We start from the raw sequence: 16223 nt of genomic DNA on the forward strand, positions 1-16223 counted from the left end.
TAAAGACCTCTTTCTTTTCTTTTTTTCTTATTTCTCATTTTGTTGATTGAAAGAGGATAAGCGCTATCCATTGAGTAAAGGGAGGGTTTGCTACAGTGATTCGGGCGGTTGGTGGCCCCTTCGAGAGTTGCGGGTCCTTGCCGCTGCATGAGTGGTAGCTCACGCTCAAAACTCCTCCGACACGAGTCCTAGTCGTTGCGCTGCGGTCCGTTTCCCGGCTTCGCTTGCGCGATTTGCACTTCTGATTGGTTCCATCCATCCCCGACCCTAATGAATCGAGTATGAAGGGGTCAGCCAGTCAAGCGGTTCGGGTTTTCGGTCGGTTCCCGTTCGCCTGCCCCCCTCATAGTCCATTAGTGGGTAGGGTGGTCAACTTAGAGTGCGCCCGCCTCCTCTTCAGACGTGTCCTCGACAACCTGGCGGTGTTCGGTCTCCACTTTTGGGGGTGGGAGTGCTTGGTCGCTGGGGTTTCCTTTTCTTCAACCAATTTGGTTGTGTCAGCCCGGTCTAACATTTTGTTATGAGCTGGCTGAACAAAGATGGATTGAAGGTAAGATAGATTTGAGTTGTTGTGGCATAGGACCTTCGATCAACCATGGGGCTCTACCCTTACTGAATTCATTCTATTGAAGCGTAACGTAAACCTTCTCATGTTGCATTTCTTTGGTTTGGAAGTTCCAGTATGTTGTCTGTGGATTTATAACAAAGGAAAGCCCCCTTATGCCATTTGAAACATTCAAATTCCGTGCTGCTCGCCACTCCCCGAGGCCAAGGACGGGGTCGAACCGTCATTCCAGGATTTGCAGTCCGATACATTTCCATTATGTTACCTAGCCAAACCCGCCACCTCATGTGCCAAAGTCAAACGGTTGTTCTTCCTTCCCCGCTCCCTCTTTTTCTACATATGCGGTGGCGGGTTACCAGAGAAGAGGGGACAACTTCTTTCTCCCTTGCCTTGCTCAACTTTCCTTTGATGATTGAAAGTAGCAAGCCACTCCACTACTAGTACAGAGGCCAGATAGAAGGTTGCTTCCTCTATATGTTCAGGCAAAGAACATCTAGAAGCTGGCTTTTGTCTTGTCTTGTAAGCAACCATGCCTAGATAATCGAATTTTGCTTACCAAAGTGGTCTTACTAAAAGTAAGTAAGCAAGCAGTTCCGTTCCAAGTGACATGGCTTTTCACTATTCTTTTCCAGAGAAGGTTGCTCATCCAGCCCAGCGGATCCATTGTTTATGCGGAAGTGCGATGCGGCTGAAAAACGTAAGCCCCTATTTTTTAGTAATATTAGGTTGGTATAGGTTGGGGAAAACTCCAAAACTAAAGTTCCAAAAAAAGCTTACCAACTATTAAATAGTTGTTTTAGAAAGGGGCACCCCTACTATACCCCTAAACTATAAGCTAGCGCGCAACGGCTGAAAAGCCGTTGTTGCTTGCTGCTTGCAGGCTCGACAATCTTTCTTTCGCCTCTCCCCCCTGTCTCCATTCTGATTGATTCGCTTCTTCCTCGAAAATTGTTGATGAGCTCTCATTTATTTATTTTCGCTTTTTGTCTTTGCTTTGCGGTATATTCTTCAGCTTATCTTATCTGCGAACACGAATCAGAGAAAATTCCTTCTACTTTATGATAAAAAGGGAATTGCTGTAGCGCAGCTACCGTTCGTGGCAGGGAGTTGAAAGGCTTAGCAGCAGCCATTAGCCATTCTCCTTCCTAAAGCATCACTTCAGCGGTCATTTTCCCCGACCTTCTACTCCGTACTATGAGATAGAGGAAGGAAAAGTTATGAATTGCAATGGACTATCCGAAATCCGATCTAGCCCAAATCCCCTTTCCCAACTGCTATTCGAATCTCGATCTCTGGAATCGAAAGCAAGACCAACGAGCCCTCGGTCAAGCGAAAGACTTACGACTTTGAATTGAGGATCGCTAGAATCCGAAGCTCTTTCAAGTCCTCTGGGCACAAAGGAACTAAACACTACACTATTCTTTCTATCTCTTTAGTTCGAATGCTTTTCTGCTCTTAATAGAGAGCGCAGTTCCAGCAGAATCCTAATCAGACTATTGCTCGTACCTAATCACTGCTTAAACCCTCGGTGAAACTGGCTTAAGCCCGACTACAGAGCCCATCTATATAGGGATATACCACCAAACCTGTGAACCAAAGCGCATTCTAACTCCCTTACTCTATCAAGTAAGTACTTTCATTCCTTTGGAAAAAAGAAAGTCTGCTAAAAAAAAAAAATCGTCTTCTGTGATGTCAGGGAGAAATCGTCTGCTCACTTGCGACAAGAGGGCATCCTCTGGCTCTCTTCCATTCGTTGATTTCTGTCTTTCGCTCGTGAGTTGTGGGACCATCCCCGAATCGTCTTAGTAAGGTTCAATTTGCTTCTTCCTTCCAATGTGTCCCTCAGGTCATGTTTAATAGCCCCGCTTTTAGGGAACCCCTAATGGTAACTTCTCTCCCCTCTCATCAGGTAATTATTTTTCTTCTTTGAGTTAGCGAAATGACTTCCGTTCTTGGTTCCCGACCGATCTAAAAGCGCTTTCCTTCTTTCGGTTGTATCGAGGGATCCGGGTCTATACCTATTCCCCTATCCTTTCTTTGTGGGTTGATCCTTTTACTAATTCCCCTATTCAGAAAGATGAATCTCCGGTTTTTGTTTGATAATGGGGGAAAGGGACGAAGACTAAGGTTCTGCTTTTCCTTTTGGATGCCCATTGGCGAGTGTCTTAGTAAGCCGTAGACCTTCCATTCTGTATTGCGTAACCATAACCTATGTTGGTCTATCGGGCTCTGCCCTCCTATTCGAGCAAGGCTAAGGGTTTTTCTTTCTTGGTTGAGGCCCGGCCCGACCTTCTTGTGTGACTTGAGGCTTGAAATGCTCTTTCCACTTTCTTTCCATTTCCTGAGCCTGAGGCGAGAGCTTGCTTTACCGAGAACTAGGCTTTTGCTTCATCAGATGCTATAGACGAGACCACTTATGTCACTTAAATTGTCTGCCTTAGAGGATACACCTTCTGTCTCTGCCGCAGAATCAGATTTTTTAGAGTAAAATACTGATTTAGTTGAGTAGTCTCATCTAAAGTGGACGATTGAGCAACAGAAAGAGGTTCGGCGGTGGAAGAGGTTTGATCATCTCCTGCAGACTCCGCGGCACCAGACGCTTTTTGAAGGCACTCTGGGGAAAGATCTTTCTTACTTGCCGACAGTTACTCTCTAGTTATGTATGGGTCTCCCGCGTTACCTCGACCCAAAAAGGTGGCAACCGGTTCCGGGATAGCGTACTCTCTTTTTCCATCCTCAGATCCAACTTCAGCGAAGGCAGACTTTTTTCGATAAGGAGGGGGGCCCTTCTATTGTATTGATACTAATCCCGCCTAAAATACGGAGTAAACCACTATCAGGTTAGAAGCGGAAACCTCTTCATGAACAGATCCGCGAGTTTCTCTTATTCTTATGGGCATCACACCAGATTGGGCAGTCCCAGTAAAGAATCAAAGCCAAGGGAAGGCTGTTTTGTTTGGATTACTGTCTTAAACTAAACAAAGAAACCTGAAAGCAGCTACACCTCTTCTGGTAGGTCTAGTTCTCCCATTCTCTGATATCTATCATTTGACTGGGATTGATTTCTCCCCTTATTTGCCTTAAACCCATATGACATCAACCAGAAGCACGAAAGCAAGTCTGTTTGTTCAGCTGAATTGGCTATGAAGGAAGGAAAGGCAGGAAATTCTATACTTAACATCTTACACCCTATTCAAAGAGGAAGTCATCTCTCTGACAAGAAAATCATCTATATTACGCCATTTGACGATCATAGATGTATTAGGGCAGCCCTTTGAAAGAGGAAGATTCCCGACCTGACTGAAGGGGAGGCGGGTAGAAGAGCAAGCTGAGTTTCCAGACTCTTGGACTACACTAGGCCCACAGGGAAAACTATGACTGGTCAGCGGGGAACCACTAGTCATGGTAGCCATCCCCTTCCCCTTCGATCTATCATGGATTAAAAAGACGAGATGGGCATTGAACACAGCCAAAGCAAAGACGGAGGAGAAGCTATGACGAAGCGACTCTCCTTTCTTTGACGTACGGTATATGAAGGCCAAGAATGAATGGTAGACGTAGGCAAAAAAGGATAAACGTTCAGGCTTCAGACGAGGGGCAGGAACTTTCTAAGCCACTCCAAAAAAAAAAGGGAAGAGAGAAAAGAAGAGAGGGTTTGTCCCAGCCGTTAGAGAAGAATTAAAAATAGAGGTTTGTTAAGCCAACGGGAATGTCATCAATCACTTTACGTCCAGCTGAAAGCTGAGAAAGCCAACCTTCTTAAGAGAGAAGAACTTTCCTTTGTTCAAGACATACCATGAGTGAAACCGAAACCGCTAGGCCATCACTAGTCTAGATTTTCAGATCTTTAAAAGCCATTCCTTCAGGGGATGAAGTCCTAAAGTGAACCAGCTGTTAAAAGCTCTAAGGGCGTGGCAACAAGGCGTAGGCAGTCGTAGCCTTTTAGCTTGGACTAGGATTAGCGTGGCACTTGCCTTTTCATCCCTCTCCCGTTGGTCGAGTTGTAACATCCCTCTCCTCTGCTTGAACCGGATTCCCTACTCTAAGAAAGTCTGTGCCCGAGGGGAAGAATAGGCAGCTGTTAGAGTAACGGTCGGTGGGAATAGGACTAGCTTTCTTTTCTTTACAGAACAGATTCAACAAGAGAGTCCTCTAGGCCTGTTCGTCACGTTTGCTTTCTTAGTACAGTCTTCCTATTTGTTATTTGCCCTATTAGAGTGCTTACTATGGAAGGGATTAGCAAGAGGTCAAAGCACTGGGTCTAGTGGGACTTCCCCTTAAAGGCTAGAATGGAAAGATTCCCCACTCCAGTACAGCATTTTCTTTTACTTCATAGTAAAAGGGTAAGCAGAGAGGATGGATAGCAAACCTGTAAAAAAATTTCCTCTTTTTTACCTCTTTTCTCTATTCTAGCTTGGCAATTGTTAGCCAGCGAGAAGGAATGAAACTCGAAAGAAAACGAACTTACTCAGAGAGCTTACTTGCTCTTAGTTACTTGCTTTCCCGGTTTGAGAATAGAAAGGGAATGATGGATTTTTTTTTTATTGTCTGATGCATAGGAAACTGCTTTCGAACTGGTCTAGTAGCTTTCCTTAGAGAATGCAATTGGCTGGGGGGATATGCTAATGTATAGGTTTTTTTAAAGTAAAGTCTATTAACAGTAGGCCTTAGTCCCTTACAGGCCTACTCTTCCCTTGCCCTTGCGGGAGTGTACCTGTTTTCCATGCATTCTATTAGCGTTCTAAGCTTGAAAGTCATTCTCGATCCTTAGACTTTCATTTGGACTTATGGAAATTTCGTATTCAAAGTAGGCTATTCATTCTGTATGCCCATGCCCATTGGTGAGTGTATTCTTAAACTTAGTGGTCATTTCCTTTTGTTTTACTTTCTGTCCTTGATTGATGATTGGATAGCTAAGAGACTAACCGCTTTCAGACTAAGAAAGACCACTTAGTGGAACTAAAGAAAATTGACCCTTTTCCGATTAGAAGTCTAGGGCAAGGGTCCTATACCTGAAAGCACAGTTACTTGTTTCAACTTAATAAGAGATTGCAACAACTAAAGAAAAGTGCTCCTTAGCCGACTTCCAACTTCAGTTTAGGAAAGCACTAGCCCTTACCACAACCACAGAAGAAAAAGGATCGGTTGGTAGCAAACAAAGGAAACCGGTTCCGTGGGGGATGGAAGTGCCTAAAAAGTACTCTACACCAGGCCACAATTCATTCGACGTTCTGGGGGGGGCTAGCTCTCCCGCATCGGTGCAGCTAAGGAGGCGTCGGTCCGAATATACGAAAATGGGAATTCCCCGAAGACCGAAAGTCGCCAAGGCTGTTCTGAGAAGACTTCATCCCAAACTCTTAGGGCGGGTTGCAGAACACAGGGAAGAAAGATAGACGACCTGGCTGATACTTCACATAGACCCTTAGAAGAACGCTTTTTAAAACACATGCCAGCTAACTTTGAGGAACTGTTTGGGCATTGAAGCTTTAGGTTGGATCTCCTTTCTAGGGGTAGCGGGTCAGACAAGGGGGATTGCCTGATCGGCCGTTGTCACTCGATCGGTAGCAAGGTAAGCGATAAACTATCTGTCGAAATGGAAAGCCTTGCCTACTCATCTACAAAGGAGAGACTTCCTTTAGTTTAGTTAGGAAATAGGTTCAACGTGGAATTATAGGTAGGTGCCTTAGTGGGATTGTCGAAAAGCAATCTTTCGAAGAAGACCTTGATCCAGAATGTTCGGATAATTCTCTGGAACCCCCTTCCCCTTAAACTATAAGGCCTTTACCTATTTCTTAGTATTAGTAATGGTAGGACTAGTAAGGTGTCTTTGAGAAGACCCTTTCCTAACCTAAGGCCCAAAGAAGACCAAGCAGCAGCCTTGAATGAGGATGTAGAGGATGATGCTTCTAATTTCCTGACTGAACTACTCACCGGAACTACTTTTCCTTCACTTAGAAAGCGAGACTTAAAAGCATTTCTTCTTTCAAAGACAAAGCTTGGATTGATGAATTCCAATGGGATAAAGAGCACTTGAAGGGCCACTCTTTTTCTTCTCTTATCCTTTGGCCTGGAATGCTCATAACTACCATATATGGAAGGAGAAGGTGTCAAAAGATTGCCTGCTGCCACTTAGTCATTCAGCTTGTGTTACGGGGAAGAAGTAAGCAAGTGTAGCGTATAGTCTCTGTTAAGGTCTTTAATGGCTCTTCGCTGCTGGTTTCCCTTTGGGTGTAATGAAGGCCCCGAACTTACTAGCCGCTGCGCCCCTTGCCTTTTGAACCAGACCCGAGCCCTAGAGTAGAGCTTGAGCTGAGAATTTTGCCTTTAGCCTTTGGCACCTCTGCCTGGATCAATCTCGTCTGGAGCAACCAAAACCAACTCTGTTTGCTCTAAACCAACTAGATCTATTGATTCCTCCGCTGGACTAACTGCTTCCTCTGCTTTTTGTACCCCTGCGACTTGGGAAAGAGACCAGCCCACTTGAGCACTGCGATCGATCCGATAAAGCAAAGCATCCTGGCCGGAGGCCAACCGACCAACCATTGAGAATGTAACAAATAGGGGGTATTGTGAATTCTTCTCTCTTGTCTTTCAACCCTTGCTCTTGCCTCGGCTTCGCCTTCTATCTTATGTTGCTTTGGACTTCCACCTTCAGCTAAGCACCTAACCCATGGGACGGGACCTTCGGTCTAGCCTTTGTTCGGGTACGGGACCGACCTTCTCTTTTGTTTGTAATTGGACTTGCCCGAAACCTCTACGCCCCTCTGGTCTGCTATTTGTATCCTGCTTCCTCCTTCCATTCCCCTTCTGCTGGCTCTGCTATTTACTAGAATCCCAATAATCCCATCTGTCCCTGAGAGACTGTAACCGAACGAAGTCACTTCCCCGAAAACTTGGTCTCGTGAGTAAACTTCCTCGTCCATTAACAAGGCAAGAGCAAGACAGTCATAAAGGCAAGTCTGATCTTAGATTCTCGGACATAGCATCGTATATAAGAGAAAGGCTGCTGGACTTCCGAAACCAACCTCTTAGACTAGGCGTCCCCAGACGCTCCCACCCGTTGAAATCCGCTTTCAGAACGTAGGCTGGCCTCTTCGCAACAAGCGAAGTAATCTTTTTTTACGTCTTATTATGATCCGCTGACAGGGAAAGTAGGTAAACTCACTTGCCCAGACCCAGGAGAAGGGATGCGTTTTGGGTCTCAAGGAGGCAATTCTCCGGTTTCTATTGGGTCAACTGACATGTGATCAATCGAGCTAGACTTTATGAATGAGTTTGAGTTGGGCTTACGAGCGAATCACCCTTTCCCCTATTCTAGACTAGATGCGGAAAATTCTCTGCCTCTATCACCTATCTGTGCACTAACTCCTGGGCAAAAGCCCCTGTCTCTGTAACAAATATCGCCACGGGAAAAAGCTTTAGTAAAGCAGTACTGAACTGAGCTACGGTCTTCTCCCTCCCTTCTTCTTATCCCGCTCATGCCCTACGACTACTAGGTCACTCACTAACTTCCTTAAGAGGTGCCTAATCAGGATATTGCTTCAGGAAATGCATTAACACCGTATTCTATCAAAGAGCCTATTAAACTTGGATTCAGCTTTCACTCAACAGTCTGGCAACTTCCTTTACTGGTCGAAAGAAGACTAGTTGCCCTTCTTCTCTAAGCTCTAAGTCAGTTCTTTCTTTACGAAGAGGTTCTTTTATCAATGTCATTATCTTCCCTTCCTCGCCTCGGGAAAGGAACTAATACCAGTCTCGATCTCCTCTAGGGCCAAATAGAAGTCAATTAGTCCTTCTCTCCCGCATTGCTAGTCTTACTCTTTTACCTTCTTACCTGATTTCACTAGTCTCAGGGACATCTCTTTACATCTGGCCATTCCTTCTTACCTTTTTAATGAACTCCTTAGGCCGAGAAAAGGCATTGGTATGCCTTATTTTGCCTGCAAGGGTATAAGAAGAAGTAAGGAAAGCGCAGCTTTCGCTTTCCCGGGATCTCCCCTTGGCTTACTGGATTTCCTGATGCTACATAAGCGCTGTGGGATAAGGGTTGTTTTAAGGACATTTGCTGACATTCACCATCAAAAGGAGGAGAGGGCGATTTGCCAATTTCGGACATGTTAATAGTGAGGGCTATTTCGCCTAGCTAGTGTAACCCCGGATTAACAGACCATGCCCCAGTTCAATTCGAAACCCGTCTCGGAAGAGAAGGAGCTGCTATTGAAAACGGTCTTGGCCCCTGGGATAGGAAGAGCAGGCATGCCATGAGTTAAGATAGACCAGACCCACGGACAGACATTGTTGAGGAAAGATCAGATGGCATCTCTTAGCAAGAAGTTAGAATCCCTAGCCTTGAAGGTGGCGAGAGGTTCTACGAAGCCAAGGAATGCTTACCGAAGCGAAATGTTAACTACTTGAATAAGAAGACCGGTAAGATTGAGCTTTCCCCCGGGTAATTTGGGATTGAAAGTATCTAGGTACCAAAGGCCGATGAAACTATTTCAAATGGGTTGATACCTTCGCCCATCGCGACTCTTGTTTTGCTGCTTAAAGAGAGGTTTATTTACCTGCCGACTAGAAGATGTGTGCCATTAAGGTAACTTGGAACGTCCACGGTATAGCTTAGGAATCAATAAAAAAATAGATCCTAGAATACATATAGGATAAAGGTATTATCTCAACGGAACCTAAGAGCGAGTTCATTTCAGCGAACCAACGAGGCTAATATCTAGACTGAATGGAGCTATTATATAGAAATAGAAGTTCATCCTCATCGTACGGAACGATCATTCAGTAGAACGAAATACAATACGTTCCCATGCTATGTGATCGAACCTTTCACCAAGATATGGAACCTTTGAAAAAAGAAGAAACCTTCTTTCTCAAAAAAAGAGAGAGAGAGAGTCAAGATCCAGATATAGAAAGAAGTGAAGTATTCTTAAGTAACTTAGTGCAATGAAGGCTAAGACTTATCTTAAGTGAACTTAAAAAAAATTCATAGATAGTGAAAAAAGAGAAAAGATCGAAAGCCACTCCAATTGGTTCGGCTGCACTGACATCAAAGCACTTAGCAGTTGCTTATTAGAAAAGAAAAGAGCAATCTCAAAAAAGGAGCGGGAAAGAGGCCCACGTCCTGCCAGAGGGTTATACCATGGGGACAGCATAATTATAAGGATATAGCACTTCTATTATATTATAAGGAGATAATAAAAGATGAAAAAAAAAATCCTAAATAACTTGTAACTTGATGGCACTTGTTCGGCTGCTCCTGGCACGAGAAATTCTTATCGAAGCACTTCTTTTTTCTTCAACTGGCCTACCAAAGAAGGCAACTAGCCTGGCAAAAAGAATCAACTGAAACTGGATTGACCTTGATTCTTTTTGCAACCAAAAAACACGGGAAAACAAAATGAGAGCAGGATTCAACAGGCTGTTAGGAAGGGAAATCCGATTGCATTCAAAAATCCCGAGAAAACGCAAAATCAAATAAAATTTTATTTTTCTTAGGAAGGAAATTTTATTGCAACTCAAAATCCCGAGAAAACGCAAAATACCATAACAATTACTGAAACTTAGGAGTGAAATCGGATTGATACCAAAAATCTCGGTAAAACGCCATATTTTATGGAACATTTTACTAGATTTTTTTAATAGAATCATATTTTTTATTATAATAAATAATGTTTTGTTCTAAAGTCTTATTCAACTTCTACTTCTTTCGAACTCTTTATGAAACTTCTTCTCTTATGATATTGAATTTCGAATTTGAGAATAGCCGAAACCACGCAGCCAAAGTCCTATCTTTCGTCTCTCGTTACGGTCAGCAGATAAATCATAGAGTGCTTTGCTTAGAGAGTATTTCAAACCGGTAGATCAGAGTTTTGTTTGCGTTCAGTTCCTTCCCGGTAGGCGATGTAGAAAAAAAGTCTTGTTGTTGCTGGGCTCGTCAAGCGGCTCATAGTGAAAGTGAGTAATAAGTATCTAGTCCAGTGGATAAAAGAATCTATACTTTCAGTAAGCTCGTGAGGTACTCTTTCTTGGGAAAGCCGCTCTACAGGTAAGAAGGTCAGGCTCACGGAAGGTGCCGCAGACCGTAGAGAGAGTTTGAGTTCAGTTCGCCTTACTCAATAGGGCAAGCGCTAGTTAAAGTAAGTTTCGGTTAGCGGGACAGCTGGAAGTCGAGGGTGACTTTCAAGCAATAAGTAGGCGCAGTTGGAAAGCGGTGCGCTCAAGCCTTTATGGATAAATAGGTAGTTAAGCAACAGAAACTCTTCTTTGCGGTGAGCGGTACGTCTAAGTTCCGGGAATCGCAGAAAAATGGATCTTCCGGTAGTGGAAGGCGAGATGTAGGCCTATCGAAAGTGAAGCTACAAAAATACAATCCGATTATCGTTATTCAAGCGGTATCCTCAGAGAACTTTAAAGGAAGCCCTTTCGCTTCGCTCAAGTGACTACGTTCCTTTAATGAAAGCCGGACCTGAAGAGACGTAGGCCGAGACTAGAGTCCGATCCGAACCTTCACTTTCACCTGAACCCTCGATGTTTAGTGAGGAACAACCAACATGCGAATGCGAGTGCAGATGTATCTTTTGCTTGCGATCAATCTAGTGAGCTCTTTCTGAGCCCTTCAAGTCCATAGCATAGTAGGCTTTAGTTTAGACTGAAATCTTTGTCTTTCTGGGCCTTAGTCGAGGGAGGAGAGCGAAGCGACCAAAAGAGGAGAAGAGCAGTAGGCTAGACAGGGTGTTACGAGAATAGGTAGAGAGAAATTCGACTCGTGATTTTCAATCAATCAAGGAATGGTTCCTGGATCCTGGTAACCAGGAATGGAGCTTTCGAAGCAGGCGTACATCCATTACGCACCTTCCCAAAGACAACTGATTCAAGAACAGCAAGAACAGCTGCTCACTCGGTCGTAGGGAAAAGGGTAAGTGATAGTCATCCATCGCCTTGAGCTCCGCCTGGTCTGGGATCGAGCCCTTCCTAAGGATCATGGGTCACGAGATTCGAATTAGTTCAAATCAAATACAAATAGGCCCTCTGCCCTGATTCAACTTCTCCCAAGGTTTCGAAAGAGAAACTAAGTCAGCACCTTTGAAAGCTGTCCAATAGGCGTAGATCTGAGTAAGCAATCCTCGTAAGAAGACTTTCATTAGCAGTCCCGCATCTGAGTGAGACTTTCCTTCTAACTTAAACAAGGGCTACTTCTAAAGCTTCCCCTCTGTCCACGAGTAGAAATTTTTTATTGACAAGTGTCAAACCCAGAAGCAATAGTCGGAGATTTTTTAAGTGGCTAGCTTGAGTGGAGTGGTCTTGTTCAACTGCTAACAAGAATAGCTTTTCTCTTTCGACTGGGAACTGCCTACCTTTGGTTTGGTACATAAGTAGTAGTTGATCCCGGAAAGGGTCAATCAAGGGATAGGCTTGATGCTAGATCCGCTTTAAGGGTTTACTCAGCATAAGAATAAGTAAGTAGTTCGACTAGCTGTTTTCTCTTTACTGTTCTCTTCTCCTCCCCCCCATTACTGGAACCGACGAAAGGCGAAAGTCTGATTACCTGTTATTCAAGTAGTAAGGCTTGGTCTTGTGTGAGTGAAAGAACCCGGCACAATCTCCTTAGCAAGAGATGAGTTGCCTTCTGAAGATTGAAATTATCTCTGGGAATCATATCCCCAAGCTCTCACTCTCAAGGGTTCAAAACGTATTCGTTGCTAAGAATATTTTTAATCAAATACGTTTTAGGGACTCATCCGACTATTTACCTGAGCACCTTGCCTTCTTTCCTTGCTTTGGTGCTAGCGTATATAAAGTAGTAGACCTCGGCTCCTTTTTTTTAGCTTTCTGTGGTATGGCTCGTGGTCTAACTCTTAGTAGCTGTTCTATCCTTCCCTTTCTTTCTTCCTTATCCTTAGCAGTAGGAATTGGATATAGAACCGATAGGAGTCGGAGCATTCGTTAACAGAGATAGAGATGGATTGGCTTCGTTGACCTTCTTACTATGGGAATGCTTGAAAAAGCTCTTTTTCCATGGTACCACTTACTTTACTGTTGATGACGAAAAAGACGCTGTTTATGAAACGTGTCCGATTTGAATGGGTGTCTATGAAGGGAACTTTCAACCGGGAAAATGAAACTTTTCTCAAATGGATAGAAAGTATCATAAAAAAGCTCTTTTATATCCCTCTTTAGTTTCAATGCTCAATGGCTCAGTGGCAGCCAGTTCAATGTCAGCTAGATTTCCACGTTCAAGCTCTAATTCAATCAGTCAAGCAGCAAAGACCGCTACTAAGAAGATATAAAATAGCTACGGCTACGGATTGACCTTTTTTACAAGAACAAAGACTCTTTTTTTACTATGGTGTTATGTCGAAAGAAGAGAGCTGACCCTAAACAGAGAGAGGAGAACGCAGAGCTTGTGAACAAAAAACAAAGAAAGCAGATCACAGAGCTAGCTTTAGCCGAGAAAAAGGCGAGTAAGGAGAAAGGAGGCTGCTGAGCAAGAAGCAAAGAAGGCTGCATACGAGTAAGCCCACTTTGGTCGCTGTTCGAAAGAGTATACGGGTTGAGGAATTCCCATCTTTTCTTTTCTATTTTCTAGCTGATATTGTAATGCATGACATGGATCAATAAAATATTCGCCTTTCCCCTAAAAAAATGCTAGATCATGGAAAATCCAATTTACTAAGGCATGATTACGACTACGTGAATGCATGATTAATAGATACCTAATTTTAGAAAATAAACCTTCATGGAAAAGGAAAATCATGCTTTAAAAAGGAAAGAACACTAGATATCAAACACCCATAGTGAGACTCCATGGAAACCATCCTACTTGTAAACAAGCAGAAGTTTGAGAGGCTAAGACGAAGCCCCCTCCATGATTGAAAAGAAAAGAAAAGGTTGAGTTTGCACCAAAACAAAAGCCTTCTCATAGGAGATAGGGGAAACTGTTGGAATGCATTACAATAGGTCCGAAGTCATATCTAGTAAAAATGGAGTGATTTTCTTTAGGGATCGAAAATTCAGCTTCTCACAATCCCAGGGAAAGGATGTCTTAACCATACGGGTCAGAGTCGCCGTATTGGTCTAAGCGCTCAACCGCGTTCCTGTGCGGTACTACACCCACCACCGCCCTTGGAGGCATATAAGACAGACTACGCGCTAACAGCTTGAGCAACAAGGCGTAGCTTTTAATATGGTAGCTGACGCTAGGATTTGGGAAGAATATACATGAGAGTCGTGAGTGTGAGGAGAAAGAGCCTTCCCATTTGCTAGACCCAGGTATGCTAGTAGCTTTTTCAGCTATCACTTCCTAGATGGAGCTCTGACAGGAGACCTCTGAATGCCATTGCTATAAGCCGTACGTACCACCGCCGTCTTCAGCCGCGCAGAAACTTTATCTCGTGCTATGGCGTGCTTTTGAGCGCATTCATTGCTTTGAGGGATTGGTTGTGAGCAAGGAAGCCTTGAGTTGGGCGCGTAAGGTTAAGGGTGGTGTGGGTTTTCGATGGATAGCTTTTTCAATCTCTATCATAGGTTTGATAGATCTGAATCTTGTGTTTATGGGCGTGTATGGATCCCCCCAGCTTTGATTGCTTTTCACCTTTTCATATAATGAAAATTGGTTTATACCATTGACATTGATAGTTGTAAACAGATAGATAGTGTGCATTGATGGATAGCAATGGTAGTTAAGAGCATTCCTTTCTTTTCTAGGGCCAAGATGGTCTCTTTCTTCCTTCCCTTATTCCCGCTGCAGTTGAGGGAGAAGCATTGAGCAAGTCAAGGAGTCGAGACAGTCTTAGCTACAATCTCTGCCCTTACCGGAGTATCCCCCTTTTCGTCTGAAAACAGAATAGTCTTTTATCGAATCGTCTCTTTTCAAGGGAATAAGAATACTATATAAGACTGACAACTTGTTCTGTGGTATTTTACCTAATGCTAATGAGTGAGACCTGAGTATACTTTTTCTATAGAGTGCCAACCTAGTATATAGTAGAAGATGTGACATCCATGTACTGAGTCGTCAAATGAGCCACGTTAAGAAAGCCCATTCTTATACGCATTGGCCCACAGGGTGCCCCACTAAACGTCCTTGTTACGACTTTTCCCCAGTCGAAGATATAAGGGTAGCACCTACTTGTTAAGACGGGAGCGGCCTTTTCTTTTAGTTTTAGGCAAGATTGGATCGATTGGGCTTAGTGAGCGAACTACCTCTTCTCCGTACGGGTACAGGCGAGTTCCTCACAACACTTAAAAGAGGAAGGAGTCTTTGCGAATTCAGTATATATGTAATATGACCAATCGATAGATAGGTGGGAATGAACAATCCCTAGCAATCCTAGAAGAAATCCTACCAATCAATAAATGAATCATGCCTTACAGGCCCAATCCTTATGTCATGAATCATAAGCATTCCAACCATTCCGTTCCTGTGTAGGTGAAGCAAGGAACTATCATGTCTAACCGAGACCTGTGCTCGAGATGGTTCGTTCATGTCAATTTCTTCTCCGAGCAGTGCTTCCATTCATGGATTCTCGGTCCTGTACCCGGTGGTTGTTCAACATCGACTTTTTTTCCTTGTTAGTAGCAATTCCTAGCCCTAGCGCTAACGACTATAAGTTTACTAGCAAGCTGTAACGACTGAAACTACAGCACAGAATCATTTAGTTTCACCTATCCTAGTAGTAAGCGAAACTACGGAACTCAAACTAAGAGAATAGTAAAGATCACCGCAATGAACAGAAACAGGTGACCTTTCAAAGTGAAGAAAATCAGTGGATTGGCGCACTAGAACTCGTTAGAACGGGCGTTGAGAAAAAAGCATTTCATTGACGATAGGTAGCCCGCCTGCCTTTCCTTAGCCCACAGAACTCAGAAATCCACTTTGACTCACATCGCTTCTGCCCCTTTCACTCTTGTCTTCGATCTGAAGCAGGCCGGAGAGAGGCAGCCGTGGCTGATGAAAGAGAGTCAACTTACCCCCCTTCTGCTTCGCTTGAGCTTCTTCTTACTTTGGTCGAGTGAGCATCACTTCTTTGATTATCCCCCCCAGAGACTGAAGTTGCTAACAAACGGGGCTAAAAGCTTTGCTGAAAGTGAACTGAACTACTCCCGAGAACGAGAACTCGATTTGAACTTCGACGGAGCTTCCGAATTCAACGATCGGCTTCGTAGCCCCAGCTTCCTACTTTTCTTTTCGGGTGAGCGACTGACCGCCAAAAGCCTTTCGAAAAGCACTTTCTTGGCTGAACCTGCCTTCTCTTTCATGTAGTTCCTGGGGCTTTAAAAATAGCATTTCTTCTCAACTTCGTCGAGCCTTGCACCTCCCCCTCTTTCTCAAATCAAAGGCCGGAGCGAGGAGTAGAAAGCACTTCTGCAGTAAAGTTGTTAGCTGGGGAAACGTAGAATTGCTCTTGCTTTTTGACCTATCTGCTTCGAAGTCCGCTTTCCAGCCTTTCAATACGCGCGCTTTGATTATGAGGCATTGGTTCCTATATTAAGTGGCCAATCCAAGGAGTTTAATGTTCCCAACCTTCTCGATCTCTTGAATGAGTTTAATCTGGTTGGGCGGGTTATAGGCATAGTTCCGGGGGGCTGCCAAATTTCTTTCTTTGGCGGGTAGGTTTTCGTCAACAAGGAAGGCCTTATCTAAATCTAA

This window comes from Durio zibethinus, unplaced genomic scaffold (genome assembly GCF_047325235.1).
Source record: "Durio zibethinus cultivar Kanyao isolate XHJ-2024 unplaced genomic scaffold, ASM4732523v1 HiC_scaffold_3, whole genome shotgun sequence".
Lineage (NCBI taxonomy): Eukaryota > Viridiplantae > Streptophyta > Magnoliopsida > Malvales > Malvaceae > Durio > Durio zibethinus.